Genomic DNA, 20807 nt, shown 5'->3' with positions numbered 1-20807 from the left:
TTATTTTAGATAATGAAAAGCAAATGCTTTTGCGAAATCTAGCAAAATGGACTACTACAATGACAAGTTTGAATCTAATTGTAGGTTCTAAATTATGGGGAAAATAACAAGTTTTTGCATGGATTATCCCTTTTTAGGTGGTTCTAATTTTTTATCTTTTAAATTCGTGGTTTTAAATTTTTACCCTTATTCCTCATTTAATGAAAAATTATGGACTAAAACAGTCTTAATTATGACCTAATTAATTTCGCTAGGCTAATGTGTTCTTACTAGTGTGATGAATTTATTTTGGGGGAAACTAACAAAATACCCCATAAAAGTAAAATAATTATAAATATATATCCTTTTACATTCATATCCCACTGAATAATTACACTATATACCCCCAACTAATTTCGATTAACTGAAACTAAATTAATATCATATAGTGTATTGGTATCATTAAGGCTGATAACACTTAATTGGTACTAAATCAGTATATATACATTGTATTGTATTGGGATCATTAAAATTTCTTGTTAAGAAATTACTCATTAGTCAATGATACTCTAATTAGTCTATGATACTCTTAGAATATCATTGACTAATGAATAATTTCTTAACAAGAAACCTTAATTATATATATATATATATATATATATATATATATATATATATATATAGAGAGAGAGAGAGAGAGAGAGAGAGAATCATTGACTAATAAGTGATTTTTGAACGAGAAACATTATTGATACCACAACAATATACATATACTCTTATAGTATTATGGACTAATGAGTTATTTCTTGAACAAGAAACCTTAATGATATATATATATATATATATATATATATACTGATTTAGTATCAGTTAAGAGAAATTATTAACCTTAATGATACAATACAGTATATGATACATTTAGTACCAGTTAAGCAAAAATTATCAGTCTTAATGAATGTTTGAGTTTTATGGCCCATTTATGTGGTTTTTCCTTTATTTATTTTTTGATTTTCCATTCGATGTTTGAATCCCACATTGAAGTCTGACTTAATTCGAATCACGCATTGCAGAGCCCATTTGAAAATAGCGTCTAAATCGACGAACCTTGTTCGTTTCCAGCATGTAATTGATCGGGTCTCTTATATTCCTTGATTGTTTGTTTGAATAATTGCTTTCAAAATTATTTTTAGAGAATTCCCATAAATTGTGGCAACACAAATTAAGTATAAATTTAAAATAAACACTTATAAAAAAAATTTAGTCAACTTTTACATTTTATGTCTAGCTTTAATTACAATAATTGCATATATTCCATACATCATAGATATCCAAATTTGGAGTATTAACCAAAATTTGTCATAGAATGTTCACCAGAACGTTTTAATAATTAGCCATAATGTCACGATCCAGACCGTCGTGATTGGCACCTACACAAACCCTCAAGTGGGAAAACCATTACTACAACCCAAACAAACAAATTTTATGAAAACTAAGGCATTTAAAGATACGGAAGCAGGTTTAAATGACTATAAAAATGGAGTCCCCATAAACTCCAAGGTTTTAACAAACAACTAACCAAACTAATGCGGAAGAACAACCCCTAGAACCTGAAAGTCAATGTACCAAAACTCTACTAACGACAAGTCTAAGAACAAGAGGCACAACCTTGAAACTAAACAACACCTTAAACAAATAGTCTGAGTCCAAAAAGAGTGGACTTAAACAAGAGAGATCCATGGCAGCCTGAAAGAGCTGGCTCACCCTTGAATCCGGTCACGCTCACTAGTCACCTAACTGAAGTCTATCAATAACCACCTGAAGATGCACTGTACTCAACAAAGAAAGAGCAAGTGCAGTATCAGTACACAACCACATTGTACTGGTAGAATCACGCGGCTATCCTAATAAGTGAAACACATGCAAGTAACCACAATATTATAAAATAGGCATATACCGAGCATATACAATATTAGTCATCTTTTCAGGATCAATGTAGCATCCCACATTCTCAATAATACACATTGGTTATCAGTTTAGAGTAACATACAGTCTTCCAATATCAATCATCATTAGATATGAACGTAATCATCACAAGTAGATACACAACACAATTTAATGGTCCTCTCACAGAACCCAATTCAATGGTCCTCTCATGGAACCCACACCCAAATTGTTAGCGTATCAAAATGTGGTATCTGATCAAATGTTTATGCCGGAACGTGGCAATCGATCCCATATTTATGCCGAAACGTGGCAACCAATCCCAGTTAGTTATGCCAGAACGTGGCAACCTATCCATTCAACACACCACAATCACAATCACAAGTATATTCTGAATAATCACACAATCAAGAAGTGATTCATGGCATACAGTTATTCGTTCATACTCATACAATTAGTGTGATCAACAATGCAACATTCGCATACATATATGCATCATAATAAAGCAAGAACACGCATATATCACACAATCATGAAATCACAACCATCTCCTACCTCGAAACAAGCTTGAAACCCTAAGAAACTTGATCCTTCCCTTTCCGAATTCATCCCGCTTGTTCTTGCTCTACAAGCAATCAATATAATACGGGAATCAATAAACAATCACTAATTACCCGGATTACTAACAATTTTAACAATCCTAGATCATACACATGATCCCAAGTATCCAAAATAGGGTTGTTTCCACCATAGAATCTAGATCAAAACCCTCCCCCGTCATTAATTGTCCATTCTATTACGTTCTACGAATTGAAAAACTGATTCAGGGAGTGAAAAGCTTACCTTTTGCCTCAAGAATGGTGAAAAATTGTTAGGAGTCACCTGGGGTTCGTTCCTTAGCTCTAAAAATCGAAAAGTGCAAAATAAGGTCGGTTAGGGATTTATTTATGACTTTAAGTCGCGTTGAACCCGCCACAGCTGCCCTCACCCCATTGTAGCGGCCTCGCCAGAGTGACCAAAAGTTCCGCCAGAGCGGCTTGCACGAACCAGTGAGCTATTTAAAGAATTCCAAAATCCCCATTTCACAACACACCTCTAACCAACGACGCTCAGAAAATACCCTTCACACTAAGATCTATTCCGGGAGTTCTACTCTCCCGAATTCAATTCCGTAAAATCGTACGGATTCCTTAAAGAGTTATCTAACCACTCATGTAAAGAGAATTATAAATAAATCACCCAATTGTTACTAGATTTCCCTACACCTTAAAGACTTCGATTTCGTCCAAATCTGGGCAAGGTTGGGAAAATCCAAATACCACGAAAAAGTTTTCCAATCCCAAATTTCCCCCCATTGACATTTCTATAACGACGGAAACATGTCGTTACACATAACTAGCGAGATTATAATTAATTTATCATCTTTATCATATATACATCTCTTTTGGTTTAGATGAGTTTCCTCTTATATTTTCAGCTTAAGACATTTATTATGACTATGCTTTTAATTTTATTGTATTTCATTATAAAACAGGTCTAATTAAAATTATTATAATCATAGCTACACATATTATAGTTTCACTATAAAATCCGGAGGTATGATTAAAATTATTTCATGTCATTTTTCTCCGTTCACTAAAGCTATTTTGTGAAGGTGTGCATCATTTCAATTTCTATTTCCCTTTTTTTCACCTATATGTGTGTGTTCTTATTATGTTCCGTTCTTTCAATATAATCAAGTTTAATTAAATCCTTGCGGTGTTTTATCAGGCAAAAAAATTTCATTTGAAAATGAGTTTATTTGTGGGTGGTAGCAGTACTGTTCAAGGTAAACTAATCAACACTTGTCTTTAAATCAATGTAAGCTTTATTTATTTAATATAAAATTCTTTTGAGTTGTGGAATAAATGTTGTGATTCTCTTCATAGTGTTGAATTTAAGTTTATTTATTAATTATGGAAAAATCTTGTGAACTACTTATGTTTTTCTTTTTAATAAATCAGATGCCTAATATTTTATGATTCTAAGGATTTACGATTTTTTGATGGAATGATTTGTTGTTTGGTGGTTGCTGGGTGAATGAAAAAAATTAAAAATATACAAAAAAGTAAATTTTACTTGGCCTCTTTTTTTTTTTTTTTTTTTTTTTTTTTTTTTTTTTTTTTACTTTGACTTACTTGGCCTCTTAACCCAACCATTAGATCCGAAAAAATAATACCCCTTTAAATTCAAATGAATTCTTAGATCTTATATTGACGATAAAGAATTATCAGATAGAAATGAACAAATTTCACTTAATTCCTCTATCATTGGGAAAATAATACCCCTTTTAGTGGTTTATATATTTCCATATTCAAAAGGAGAAGCAAGTATTATTTTTCAAATTCAAATCTTAAAAGCTTAAGTAGATTACGTAAATTAATTTACTCTACGTAAAAATAATGAAAAAATATTTTTAGTGTGTCACTCCATAAACTACAATTTATTTAACCTAAAGTAGGGGTGTACAAAATCGAACCAAACCGCAAATCGAGTCAAACCGGAAAAAAAAAACCGACTAGTGGTTTGTGACTTGGTTTGGTATTGGAAAAAAAACCCGACTATATTTGGGTTGGTTTGGTTTTAACTAAAAAAAATTAATCCGAGACCAAACCAACCCGACATTATATATGTAATTTTAAAATTTTATTTTATACATAAAAATATTTACTTTGATATAAGTTTAAAATATTTCTTATACTATTTCATAATTTTTATCTTTTAATATATTATTTAAAGTTTAAAACTTAGAATTCGAAATGGTACAATAAAGATTATAGTTCATAGATGTTGATAATTATAATAAAACTTAAATCAAAATCAAATTAACACTAATGCAAAAAGAAAATCAATTCAACACTAAGAATGACAATAACATTGAATATTTGTTCTTTAGTTTTACATTGGTTTAGACAATTAAAATACATAATCTAATTTTAATTTTCCTTAAATATTTAGTAATGTAACTAATACTTATTAAACTTATTTTAGCATGATTTCGTACTTTTAAATTATGATCATTTTCATTATAACTTTGCAATATTTATTTTATATGATGATTTCATTATTATTTTTTATTGAATATCTTTGTGTCATCAGTACTCATCTCATATTTTGTGTTATTTTTTTAAGAAACACCTTAGATAATTGTATTTTGGTTGGACTAAAGAAATATTTGGAGCACAAGTTAATTAATTATATGTTTGTATGCAAACTTTACCGAAAAAATCCAAAAATCTGAAGAAAAAAAACCGAGCTTTATTAGTTTGGTTTGATTTATAAATTTAAAAATTCGACACAATGGTTTGGTTTGGTATTTGCAAAATCCGAACCAACCCGACGTTGAAAAACTCGAAAAAATCAGAATTTTATTAGTTTGGTTTGGTTTATAAATTTAAAAATTTTACACAAATGGTTTGGTTTGATGTTTGAAAATAAATTGTTCCTAAAATATATAATATTTTTTAATTTTAATTTAAACACACAATATTGATTATTATTTTTATTTGACTCGTAGTGCATAATCTTGGGAAAAAGAAGTCCTAGTAATAATCTTCACTTTTTTGTAGTTGGGTTTCTCTTTTTATTAATTATGTATATGTAAATGAGGATCTTTTTAAAATTATTAAATTTATCTTCTTCTTTTTTCTTTTACAATTATAATAAAAAAGATAATTAACTAATTTCATTGTAAAATAAAAATTGGAGTTTCAACTCAACATAAAGATATTAATAACAGTTGTGAAGAATTGTTTGATCGATTAATTATAGCAATTCATGGGACGTAACTAATTTTGACTGATTAATTAAAGTATTTCTATAGCGATAAGGCGTAAATAATTGATCGATTAATTAAAGCTGAAACTTAACTAACTTTGACTGATTAATTAAAGTATCACTATTGCTATAGGACGTAATTAATTGTTCGATTAATTAAAACAATTCATGGGACGCAATTAACTTTGACTGATTATTGAAGTATTTCTATGGCAATAAGGCGTAATTAATTGATCGATTAATTTAAGCAATTATATTGCAGTGGGTCATAACTAGCTTTGATTGATAAATTAAAGTATTTTTTATTGCGATAAGATGTAATTAATTGATCGGTTGATTAAAGTAATTCTATGTGATTGGGTGTAACTAACTTTGACTGATTAATTCTATCCAATTTATGTGACATAAATTGACTCGACACAATAGAATCACTGTAATTAATCAAAATTAGTTACACCCAATCACATAGAATTACTTTAATCAACCGATCAATTAATTACGTCTTATCGCATTAAAAAAAACTTTAATTTATCAGTCAAAGCTAGTTATGACCCATTGCAATAGAATTGCTTTAATTAATCGATCAATTAATTACGCCTTATTGCAATAGAAATACTTCAATAATCAGTCAAAGTTAGTTGTGTCCCATGAATTGTTTTAATTAACCGAACAATTAATTACGTCTTATTGCAATAGAGATACTTTAATTAATCAGTCAAAGTTAGTTACATTCCATGAATTGCTTTAATTAAACGATCAATTATTGACGCCTTATCGCAATAGAAATACTTTAATTAATCAGTCAAAATTAATATGTCCCATGAATTGCTATAATTAATCGATCAAACAATTTGTCACAACTGTTATTAATTTATGTTTGTTGCATTGAAACTCCAATTTTTATTTTACAATGAAATTAGTTAATTATCTTTTATTATAATTGTAAAAGAAAAAAAGGATAAATTTAATATTTTTTAAAAAGATCCTCATCTACAATGAAAGTTGAAAAAAATAATAAGTTAGCATAAAATTGTAAACAATCACAACATTTCTTATTAAAAATACATTAAACTCTTTAATTATATGATTTTTTTAGAATATAAAATGATAATTTTGTTGTCTATGCTCTTTAACATTATTTTTTTAAAATGGAGATCGAGTAAAAAACCTAACAAATTAGCAATTACATAAATTAACTGATTGTTTTATTGTTAATTAGGCCTATATTATTCACATTCTAAGATTGTTTGTTAAGAATTTGTAAAAAAGTTAAAACTTGTCTAGTCCCAAAAAAAGAAAATAACCTAAGAAGTCTTGACCATATTAAACCTCAATAGATAAAAAGGCAATACAATGACTGTTATATATAGTCTATTATGGACTATCTGGATATACAAGATGAACAAAAATTCGCTATAATAAAACTGCATATACAGAAATGAAAGAAAAATATATATGGAGCTTATTCTATTTTTTATTTTTGCGTTTTTTAGTTTTTGATCAATATATGATCGTTCTAAGGATTTTTATGCTAAAAAATTTACCGTGACACAAAAAAATATTTTTATGTTACTTTTTTGTATAAAGTATATTGATTTCATTTAATCACCTTAATCTTTTGGGTTGAAAAATCAGTACCCATTTTAATATTTCTATGTTATTTTTTGGTATAAATAATATTGATTTCATTTAATCCCCTTAATCTTTTGGGTTTGAAAATTAATACTCCATTTAATTTATCATAAACATCAAGTGTGAATAAGTTTTTACTCGTAATAAACCTTTTGATCATAAATATTCAATGAAAAAAATAAATTGAATAAGTAAATATTTTTTATTAAAACATCTAAGTAGACTTAATTACTATTAGTTTGAGTAGTACATTAACTCTTTTGAATGTTAAAACTTCTTGCTAGTGTTAAATTCTCTTTAACTAGTCAATTTAGTGCAAAACATTTATTTTATTTTCAAATTATTCTTAGAAAAAACATTTATTTTGTTTTCAGATTATTCTTAACAACTAAGTTAAGTTATTTTTAAAAATATTCTATGGATGATTATTTTAAAAATAAAAAGTAATAACTTTGAATGTTACATAGGTATAGGTGATATGGTATTTAATTTTTTGTAAAAGCATCTGATTTGCTAATTCTAAAATGTATTATTTTTTATTTGAAAATATTAGGATAGTTAAACAAAATTTTCTTATTTCTATAGAATGACTTTTGAATTTAAGATCCAATGGTTCCTTATCATTCAAAAGGTGCAAATGTATTATTTTTAAAATCCAAGGAGTTGAATTACATATCTAATTAAAATTTACTTATTTCTATACAATAACTTTTGATTAACAAGTAAGATCTAAAGATTCATTCTCATTTAAAAGGGGAAGAAGACTATCATTAATATCCATCAAGAAATTGTAAACCCTAGGAACAACAATCTCACTTGGTTAACCAAATTTAATTAGACCTCTAATTATTTTTTTAAGAAAACTTAGATAATATCAAAACTGAAATAAATAAACTTGAATAAAACATCGTATAATGAAATCATAACATTAGGTTCATAACTTATAATAATTTTATAATATAAAAAATTGAAACCTACAATAATTTTAAAAGCTAGTGTTGATGAATTTACCTTGAATATTGTTGTTTGCACCAATCGATAAACTCATTTTCTGAATGAATTTTGCTAGCCTGATAAAAGATAAAAAAATTTAATTAATCTTGATTAGTTTAAGAGAAAAGATCTGTATAAACAGATGTGTGTATATATATAAACACTCATACCTTTCACAAGAAAGTCTAGAATAGAAAAAAAATGAAATGAGTTGCTTCTTTCACGAACTTTATAAAGAATGGTATGAGTCAATCGGAGATTATAATAATTTCCATCATATTTTACTTATAGTTTTAATTAATTTCTAATAAAATACAATAAAAAGGTAACAATATTAATAAATGTCCTAAATTAAAAATATAAAACGATCTCATCTAAACATTAATTGTAACAAACCAAAAAAGTTGCATGATAAATATGATAAATTAATTATAATATTTCTAGTTATGACGTTATGGTGTGAATCTACAATAGAACATTTGGATATCTATGATATAAAAAATATATCAAATTCTTATAATTAAAATTTGACGAAAAATAAAAGTTGACCATATTAAAAAAATAAATTATATTATATATACTTAATTTGTGATGCCACAATTTATTGAAAAAAAATTAAACACTATACTTTTACTAAGCGCTGACAACGCCCCCTCACCCCACCCCACCCCTCCCCAATAGCAAAAAGAACTATCCTCACAAGCGTTCATCAATCTCTTGTGGTGTAGAGTGTTTGATATAGACTACTACATCTGAACTACTTCTTATATACATTTTTTAATTAAAATTATTTTCAAACTTCTCGTTCTCTATTCAAACATATTTTGTGGATATAATACTTTCAAACTTCTCACGAGTTTCCTTTTTTAGCAAACTCTCATTTTAAATTAGTGATAACATTTCATCAAAATATATTAATGGTACAGATCATATGAATGAATATCTTAAACTTGCAAACTAATCAATAAAATTAATATGAAAAATTGCAATGATTACATAATATATGTTGAGAAAGTGCAAGGAAAAAGAAATTCATCACACTGTAGAATCATATGCCGAATAAATTCTCGAAATCTATAAAAATAATGTTAAGTCTCAAGAAATCTAAAATAAAAAGCAAACTAAATATAAAATCAGCAAATGGATAAAAGCAATATCCATAAATGTACCTTTATCCAATTGTGCCGAATTATCAATCTGCATATATTTCTGAAAACATTGATGGATTTGACTTTCTGAAATTTCTCAATTGTGTATATATAGAGAGAAAAAAAGGCAATGGATAGAGTAGTTTTAGATAACCACTTTAAATTCAAATACAAAAAATTACTAAATTTTCATTTTAAAAAAATAATAATTTAATAATACGTAAGTTAGTTACTTAATTTAAAGAATCAGTTATATTTTTTTAAAAATAAAATATATCTTTATAACCGTATCTTTTAATTAGTGGGCAGTTTTACTATTTATTTATTTAAAATGATTGATGCACAACGGTTTTTTTTTTTAAAAAAAAAATTAATTGGAAAAATTTAGAGATATAATCAAAGTGACAATATTTTTTTTTCTCCTTTTTAAAGTCATGTTAATTTACGTAAGTTTTATACTATTAATTTAAGTAAGTTTTAGAATGTGTTAATTTGATGTTTGGTCTTCCTGCAATGGCAAACGTGGGTGGTAATTATTTTTTTTGAATTGGATGACATTTATCTAATTATTCCACATTAATTTTAAACCCCTTTTGTAGTTTTATTTTATTTTTAAACTTATATATCTAAAAAAAAGTACAGACAATTAATTCCACAAAAAAAGAATCATGCATCCTATTTTTTCGAACTGTTTTAAAATTGTTTCTCGTTTAATTGTAAAAACTACTTTTAAATCATTTTAAAAAACAGTAAAAAGTTAAGGTAACTTTAAATTTTTGAATTATAAAAAAAGCTGTAAAAACTGGTTATTGATTTTTTGTTTATTTTTGTAGTGTTTGCAATTTTTCTTTTTTTGCATTTTAGATTTTAAATTAATTTAACAATTATTAAATACTCTTTTTTTGTGGTGCTGACACGTAGGTATTTTTTCTTCTCCTTTTATATATAGATAGATGATTATTTTTACTTCTCAACTTTTGACTATATATATTTTTATATGATTTTAAAAATCAAGGTAGAGTTTTCTCTTAAACTTATCAAGATTAATTAGTTTTTTTTTATTTTTTATCAGGCTAGCAAAATTCATTCAGAAAATGAGTTTATCTATGGGTGCAAGCAATAATATTCAAGGTAAACTCATCAACACTGGCTTTTCAAATTATTGTAGGCTTCAATTTTTTATATTATAAATTGTTATAAGTTATGAAACTAAAGTTGTGATTTGTATTCAAGTTTATTTATTTCAGTTTTGAAATTATCTAAGTTTTTTTAAAAAAATAATAATTAAATGTCTAATAAAATTTGGTTAACCAAGTGAGATTGTTGTTCCAAGGGTTTACAATTTCTTGATGGATATTAATGATAGTCTTCTTTCCCTTTTAAATGAGAATGAATTTTAGATCTTACTAGTCAACCAAAAGTTATTGTATAGAAATAAATAATTAAATCTGTAATTCAACTACTTAGATTTGTAAAACATTACGTTTTTCACCTTTTGAATGATAAGGAACCATTGAATCTTAAATCCAAAAGTCATTGCATAAAAATAAGAAAAATTTGTTTAACTATCCTAATATTTTCAAATAAAAAAAAATACATTTTAGAATTTGCAAATCAGATGTTTTTACTAAAATTTAAATATCATAGCACCGATACCTATGTAACATTCAAATTTAGCGCTTTCTATTTTCAAAATAATCATCAATGCAATATTTTTAAGAATAACTTAACTTAGTTATTAATAATAATGTGAAAACAAAATAAATGTTTTTTTTCGAAGAATAATGTGAAAATAAAATAAATATTTTGCACAAAATATACTAGTTAAAGAGAATTTGATACAAACAAGAAGTTTTAAATCATTCAAAAAAGTAAATATACAATTCAAACTAATAGTAATTAAGTCTACTGAGATGTTTTAATAATAATAATAATAATAATAATAATAATAATATATATATATATATATATACTTATTCAATTCATTTTTATCCATTGAATATTTATGATCAAAATATTTATTATGAGTAAAAGCTTATTCACACTTGATGTTTACGATAAATTAAAATGAGCATCAATTTTCAAACACAAAATATTAAGGGGATTAAATGAAATCAATAAACTTTATACAAAAAAAATACCATAAAATACTAAAATGAGTATTGATTCTTAAACTTAAAAGATTAAGGAGATTAAATGAAATCAATATGCTTTATACAAAAAAAAGCAACATAAAAATATTTTTTAGGGTCACAGTCAATTTTTTAACATAAAAATCCTTGGAACTATCATATATAGATCAAAAACTAAAATAACAAAAATATATAATAGAAGGAGCTCCATATATATTTTTCTTTCATTTTCGTATAGATAGTTTTATTATTGTGAATTTTTGTTCATCTAGTATATGCAGATAGTCCACAGTAGCCGCAGGCGCGAAGCGTGGTAGGCGGTTAAGAAGCTGAAAGAGAAGCTGAACGTAAAGTAATGGCTTTTGTGCAACGTCGAAAGGGTCCTGATGTAGTGGGATCGTTTGGATTGTTACAACCTCTAGACTATATATAACAGTCATTCATGTTCAAATCTTTTTTGTGGTGCTATTGGGGAGGGGTGGGGTGGGGGTGAGGAGGTGTTGTCAGCGCTTGGTAAATGTGTAGTGTTTTTTAAAAAAATTCCAATAAATTGTGGCATCACAAACTAAGTATAGAATTTTTAAAAAAATGGTCAACTTTTATTTTTCCGTCAAATTTTAATTATAAGAATTTGATATATTTTTTATATCATAGATATTCAAATGTTCTATTGTAGGTTCACACCTTAACGTCATAACTAGAAATATTATAATTAATTTATCATGCAACCTTTTTGGTTTGTTACAATTAATTTTGAGATGAGACCGCTTTATGTTTTTAATTTAGGACATTTATTAATATTGTTACCTTTTTATTGTATTTTATTAAAAATTAATTAAAACTATAAGTAAAATATGATGGAAATTATTGTAATCTCCGGTTTACTCATACTATTCTTTATAAAATTTGTGAAAGAAGCAACTCATTTCAATTTTTTCTATTTTAGACTTTCTTGTAAAAGGTATGAGTGTTTTCATATATATATATATATATATATATATATATATATACACATCTGCTTATACAAATCTTTTCTCTTAAAGTTATCAAGATTAATTAGTTTTTTTTATCTTTTATCAGGCTAGCAAAATTCATTCAGAAAATGAGTTTATCGATTGGTGCAGGCAATAATAATCAAGGTAAATTCATCAACACTAGCTTTTAAAATTATTGTAGTCTTCAATTTTTTATATTATAAAATTATTATAAGTTATGAACCTATTGTTATGATTTCATTATATGATTTTTTATTCAAGTTTATTTATTTCAGTTTTTAAATTATCTAAGTTTTTTTTTAAAAATCAAATCAAATGTCTAATTAAATTTGGTTAACCAAGTGAGATTGTTGTTTTCTTGATGGATATTAATGATAGTCTTCTTGCCCTTTTAAATGAGAATGAATCTTTAGATCTTGTTAACCAAAAGTTATTGTATAGAAATAAGTAAATTTTAATTAAATATGTAATTCAACTCCTTGGATTTGAAAAATAATACATTTTCAACTTTTGAATGATAAGGAACATTGGATCTTAAATTCAAAAGTCATTGTATAGAAATAAGAAAATTTTGTTTAACTTTCCTAATATTTTCAAATAAAAAATAATACATTTTAGAATAATTAAATACCATGGTGATACCTATGTAACATTCAAAGTTATTGCTTTTTATTTTTAAAATAATCATCAATAGAATATTTTTAAAAATAACTTAACTTAGTTGTTAAGAATAATCTCAAAACAGAATAAATGTTTTTTCTAACAATAATGTGAAAAAAAAAAAAATTGCACAAAATTGACTAGTTAAAGAGAATTTAACACTAGCAAGAAGTTTTAAATCATTCAAAAGAGTTAATGTACTATTCAAACTAATAGTAATTAAGTCTACTTAGATGTTTTAATAAAAATATATACTTATTCAATTCATTTTTTTTCATTGAATATTTATGATCAAAAGGTTTATTACGAATAAAAATTTATTCACACTTGATGTTCACGATAAATTAAAATGAGTATTAATTTTCAAACCCAAAAGATTAAGGGGATTAAATGATATCAATATTCTTTATACAAAAAAATAACATAAAAATATTAAAATGAGTACTGATTTTTAAACCCAAAAGATTAAGGTGATTAAATGAAATCAATATACTTTATACAAAAAAGTAACATAAAAATATATTTTTTTGTCACGGTAAATTTTTTAACATAAAAATCCTTAGAACGATCATATATTGATCAAAAACTAAAAAAAATATAAAATAGAAGAAGCACCATATATATTTTTCTTTCATTTTCGTATATGCAATTTTATTATAGCGGATATTTGTTCATCTTACATATCCAGATAGTCCATAATAGACTATATATAACAGTCATTGTATTGCCTTTTTATTTAGAGGTTTGATCAAAGTCCCCCCCCCCCCCCCCTTTTGTACTACATAATTAGATGCATGGAAAATGACATGATGAGTTTGATCTAATATTGATTAAAAGATATTTTAATTTGTGTATTTTGGAAATTAATATGGTCAAGACTTCTTAGGTTATTTTCTTTTTCGGGACTAGACAAGTTTTAAATTTTTTACAAATTCTTAACAAACAATCTTAGAATGTGAACAATATAGGCCTAACAATAAAACAATCAGTTAATTTGTGTAATTTCTAATTTGTTAGGTTTTTTACCCGATCTCCATTTTAAAAAAATAATGTTAAAGAGCATAGACAACAAGATTATCATTTTATATTCTAAAAAAAAAATCATATAATCAAAGAGTTTAATGTATTTTTAATAAGAAATGTTGTGATTGTTTACAATATTATGATAACTTATTATTTTTTCCAATTTTCATTGTAATGATTTCTAGATGTTATAATCATATCTGACGATTCGGATGGAGATGATTCATCAAAATCTCATGGTTTAACCAGTGTTGTTGACAATGAGGTTTGTCTATTGGAGCATTTAGTTATTTATTGTAACTTGAGATCTTAATACTAATGTAGTTTTATCTTAAAAAATATGCGTACATAGTAATTACATAATTATTGTGTGTTAATTAAACGAATGGAAAGGATCTACATTTGCGTTTTGAGTGTTTAGATAAAGCAGCCCTAACTATAGTTTACTAAGAGCTAAATATATGTTATATTTACTTTGATAGACATTGATCCTTGGATCCGTCGATTTTAGTCAAGAAGTTGATCAAGAAATCACAAGTTATTCAACCAAGACTCTACAACCTGTAGAATCGCACAAACTTGCATCAACGTCAAGGTAATTGTGTCTTACATGTTTAAAAATAATTAAGTTTAATTTATTATCACATTTTGAATTATTATTTTGGTACTTTAAATTATTATATATAGGACAATTCGATTAAAAAATGAATCTACACGAGCACTAGCAAGAGGACCTATGATACGAGGAAGCAATGCAGTCGTCCCTAGAAGGCCTTATAGATCCCAAAGAATGAGAGCAAGCAATGACTATGAGGTTATGAAAGAAAAGAGGAAGAGAACAACAAAGAAGTCCGCAATGCCCAAAAGAAAGAAATCTGCTCCATGAGTGTCTATTGATTAATTCCCCAGATCAGAGAGCTATAGTTATATCATATACTCTTAATTTAATTTTTGAAGAAATTGTTGGTTGTTTTATTTGTTTTGACAAATAATTATTTTTATTTCTCAACTTTTGACTATATATATTTTATGTAACTTTAAAAATCATGACAGAGTTATCATCGATTTCTCAATACCCCTCCTATACCAGCTTTTACACTAGAAGAGATAACACTAATTACCATGACTTATATATAATAAACAAAAATACATGTTATTAGGCTTTTGTCGAGATATGTTCACATGCAAATCATTTTTTCCATAATACGTAATGATTGGTCGACCTTTCATGGAATAATATATAAAAGCTTCAATAAAGTATTTATTGAAATTAAATCAACCTTGTAATATCCAATTTTGAGGTAGATAATCATTTCGGTCCTGATGGAGAAAAAAAAGTTGTAGTTCTAACATTTTGCATGCACATCTATGAAGCATGAAAACTCAACCTATTGAAGTATGATAAAACTCCTAACATTTCATTCATGCTATTCCAATATTGATCGATGTTTTCTCTATTTTAATTTGTTTTTCTAGTTTTTAACTTGAAAGTTTTAAGAATTTTTTTTTTAAAAAAAATAACTTTTAGATCTTGTGATTTTAAACTAAAATCATCTTCTTTAAAATTCTGAAGCTGAATGTGAAGGTTAAGGACTCGATTGTTTGAAGGTGAGGATACATTAAGCAATTTCTGTTGGGGTTATTTGCCCTGATTTCTTACCATAAATAAGTTTTCCTTTTAGGAAAAGGTTTTAATATTTTGACTAATCCTTTTCTTGTAGGAAAGGTTTTAGGACTCTATAAATATAGGTTTGTTCCTTCTAACTTAATTAGCATTCACAATGTAGTCCTAGGGTTTTGAGAGTTGCGGTTATGAAGGAGAATTTTGTGTACCTCCTTGTATTCCGAGTGAATTAGCTGAGGTTGTTTCTCTCTATATTTTGTACTCTCATATTTATAGTGGATTGCTCATCTCCTTTGTGGACGTAGGTCGATTGACCGAACCACGTTAAATCTGTCTCTTTTGGTGTGTTTCTCATTTGTCTTCTTACTCGTGGTCTTTCGAGGTTTGCTTTGCTAGCTTCCGCATTACACCTGCTTATTTTCGGTCCTAACAAGTGGTATCAGAGCCATGGTTCAATGATGGAACCATGTTAGAGATGGGTGTTCATCTTGGCGGGTGTAGTTCTAGTAGCAACCTTTTTGACAGTAATGAAGATTTTGTTGGAGAAACTGTTTCAGAGAGGTTCTCTGTGTCGAGGTAGATTTGATGGAGGAGATTATGGAGAAGAGATGCAAGATCCTAAAGATTATGTGAAGAAGGTGGACAAATTTATTTTGTCAGAAATTCAGGCCAAGGGGGAGATTTGTTGGGGTTATTTGCCCTGATTTCTTACCATAAATAAGTTTTCCTTTTAGGAAAAGGTTTTAATATTTTGACTAGTCCTTTTCTTGTAGGAAAGGTTTTAGGACTCTATAAATATAGGCTTGTTCCTTCTAACTTAATTAGCATTCACAATGTAGTCCTAGGGTTTTGAGAGTTGCGGTTATGGAGGAGAATTTTGTGTACCTCCTTGTATTCCGAGTGAATTAGTTGAGGTTGTTTCTCTCTATATTTTGTACTCTCATATTTATAGTGGATTGCTCATCTCCTTTGTGGACGTAGGTCAATTGACCGAACCACGTTAAATCTGTCTCTTTTGGTGTGTTTCTCATTTGTCTTCTTACTCGTGGTCTTTCGAGGTTTGCTTTGCTAGCTTCCGCATTACACCTGCTTATTTTCGGTCCTAACAATTTCCAAGGTTACCCAAACATCTTAAGAGATATTTAGACCGACTACAAGAATTAAAGTTTCTTCATAAAGGGAGAAAACTAGAAGACTCAAATTAAGTTAGTCTTGTTGAACCCAAGTAGTAAAGGCGGGATAATTGGTTGTGGTGAATCTCGTCCCTCAAGTTTGGTGGTTGATGGAGGTCACAAACTTGATTACATAAAATTAAATAACTCAACGTAAAAATAATGAAAACATATTTAGTATGTGTCACTCCAAAAACCACAATTTATTTAACCTAAAGAATACTCCATAACAATCATATATTGGTGAGAACTAAGAGTATATATAACATAAAATAAAAAGAGCCCGATAGGTATTTTACTTTCATTTTCATATGGTATACAATATCTTAAACTAGTTCTAATTTGTAGAATTTATGAACTTCTCTTTTAGCCAAAGATTGTCATGTTTCTTCTTCTTTTATTTTTGTTTCTTTCTCGAAACTGTTCAAGTTTTAACATATTATGCAAATTCTTGCTAAGCAATTTTAGATATCGGACATAATACGCCACAAAATAAAACAACCAATTAATTTATGCAATTGTGTTTTCCACTTCTCATTTGATCATAAACATGTAGTCTAAAGAGCATAAATAAAAAATATTATTACTTTACATTTTAAAACCAAATTAATACTTTAATGAATTTCTAATAAGAAATGTTGTGAAAATTGCTTGCAAAATTTTGATTTTTTTTTAATTCTGATGATTGTTAGATTCCACTAAAAGGATTACATCTGAGTTTGACTGTATAAATTAAGGAGTCTTTCGGTTTTTAAATAGCTAATAATATGTTATATTTATTTTGATAGTTATTTCTCTCATTCGTCGAGTTAAGCCAAAAAATTGACTTGAAAAATGTCACAAGTCATTCAATCAAGACTCTGCAGCCAATTGGGTCACCACCAAGGTATAAATTGCGCTTTCAATATATATAAATTTAATCATCATTAACATTTGTTTTCATTGTTAATTTAATAATGAAGAAAAAAAAATATCTTCACCAACTTCAGTTAAAGATGCAAAAATATTCAGACAATGTGTAGTTAGCCCGAAAAAAACCACATATAAGGCCTCTAATGATAAGAGCTGAGAAAGATGTAACTATGAAGGGAAAAAGAAAGAGTACAAAAAGATCATCGGGGAAGAAATCTACTCCATGAATGTCTTATAAATTAATTTGTGGAAAATATATGTACATGTTTGTGGTAGTAGGGAGAGTTGTAACAAGAGATAAAGAGGCAGACATATGTTTTTATACCATATTGACATAAGTTGCTCAATTAAGATCAGGTGAAATAGAAAGTTTCTTTAAGCTTGTATTCAATTGCTATACCACAATATATTACATTGGTCAGCGAGTTTTGAAATTTAAAAATATATATAAGGAGTTCAGAAGTAGTAGTCTATATCAAACACTCTACCACCACAAGATATCGATGAACGCTTGTGTGGATGATTCTTTAAATAATAATAATCCGAAAAGGCTAAGAGTTCAAACATGTTCAAATCTTTTTTGTGGTGCTATTGGGGTGGGATGCGGTGGGGGTGAGGGGGCGTTGTCAGCGCTTGGTAAAATGTAGTGTTTAATTTTTTTTCAATAAATTGTGGCATCGCAAATTAAGTATATATTTTTTTAAAAAAATTGGTCAACTTTTATTTTTCCGTCAAATTTTAATTATAAGAATTTGATATGGTTTTATATCATAGATATCCAAATGTTCTAATGTAGGTTCACACCATAACGTCATATCTAGAAATATTATAATTAATTCATCATATTTATCATGCAGCCTTTTTGATTTGTTAGAATTAATGTTTAGATGAGATCGTTTTATATTTTTAATTTAGGACATTTATTAATATTGTTACCTTTTTATTGTATTTTATCAACAATTAATTAAAACTATAAGTAAAATATGATAGAAATTATTGTAATCACCGGTTGACTCATACTACTCTTTATAAAATTTATGAAAGAAGTAACTCATTTCACTTTTTTCTATTTCAGACTTTTTTGTGAAAGGTATGAGTGTTTTCATGGATATATATATATATATATACACACACACATCTGTTTATACAGAACTTTTCTCTTAAACTTATCAAGATTAATTAGTTTTTTTGATCTTTTATCAGGCTAGCATAATTCATTCAGAAAATGAGTTTATCTATGGGTGCAAGCAACAATATTCAAGGTAAATTCATCAACACTTACTTTTCAAATTATTGTAGGCTTCAATTTTTTATATTATAAAATTATTATAAGTTATGAAACTAAAGTTGTGATTTGTAATCAAGTTTATTTATTTAAGTTTTGAAATTATCTAAGTTTTTTTTTATAAAAAAAATTAAATGTCTAATAAAATTTGGTTAACCAAGTGAGATTGTTGTTCCAAGGGTTTACAGTTTCTTGATGGATATTAATGATAGTCTTCTTCCCCTTTTAAATGAGAATGAATTTTAGATTTTACTAGTCAACCAAAAGTTATTGTATAGAAATAAATAATTTTTAATTAAATCTGTAATTCAACCACTTAGATTTGAAAAACATTACGATTTTCACCTTTTGAATGATAAGGAACCATTGGATCTTAAATCCAAAAGTCATTGTATAAAAATAAGAAAATTTTGTTTAACTATCCTAATATTTTCAAATAAAAAATAATACATTTTACAATTTGCAAATCAAATGCTTTTACTAAAATTTAAATATCATATCACCTATACCTATGTAACATTCAAATTTATTGCTCTCTATTTTCAAAATAATCATCAATGCAATATTTTTAAGAATAACTTAACTTAGTTATTAATAATAATGTGAAAACAAAATAAATGTTTTTTTTTTTTTGAAGAATAATGTGAAAATAAAATAAATGTTTTGCACAAAATATGCTAGTTAAAGAGAATTTAATACAAACAAGAAGTTTTAAATCATTCAAAAAAGTAAATATACAATTCAAACTAATAGTCATTAAGTCTACTTAGATGTTTTTAATAATATATATATACACACTTAGGGGTGTTCACGGTTTGGATAAAAACCGATTCAAACCGAAAAATCGAACAAAACCGGTTAAATGAACCGATTTTATTTAGGGTTTGGTTTGGTTTGGTTTTAGATTTTTTTAAAATCGATTGTGTTTGGTTTGGTTTTGATTTTGTTCGAAAAAAATCGAAGAAATAACCGAACCAAACCGATAAATAATACACATAAATTTTATTATTATACATACATAATATACTATTTTATAAACAATTTTAAAATCTTATATATGTATTCATCAAAATTTATTTATAATTTACTTATGAAAGTAAAAATGTCCAAGGTAAGTACATCTATCTTATTGGTTTCATGTATATGAGTGTCTATGATAATTCTTTGTGGGACTAAAAATGGCGATGTCTCTTCCTTCTAGGACAAAACTAGTGAATTTTGAAGCTTTCTTCATAGTAAATTCAATGATTTCAAGTTTTGTAATGTCAGTCATTCTAACTATTTTTCATTTTGAATGGATTATTGTCACTTTTTTCACGTTTTGAATAAATTATTTCTTCTAATTTTATGTATATGGTTAATAACCGAATAACCGAACCGAAACCGATTACAACCAAACCGATAAATATATATTATATTAGGTTTGGTTTGGTTTTGATAATTTTAAAATCGATTAAGTTGGTTTGGTTTTGACCAATAACCGACCCAAACCAAC

This window comes from Solanum verrucosum, unplaced genomic scaffold (assembly GCF_900185275.1).
Source record: "Solanum verrucosum unplaced genomic scaffold, falcon-dt-bn FXZP01000118.1, whole genome shotgun sequence".
Lineage (NCBI taxonomy): Eukaryota > Viridiplantae > Streptophyta > Magnoliopsida > Solanales > Solanaceae > Solanum > Solanum verrucosum.
The sequence above is the reverse complement of the archived record's forward strand: the minus strand, read 5'-3'. Positions refer to the sequence as shown.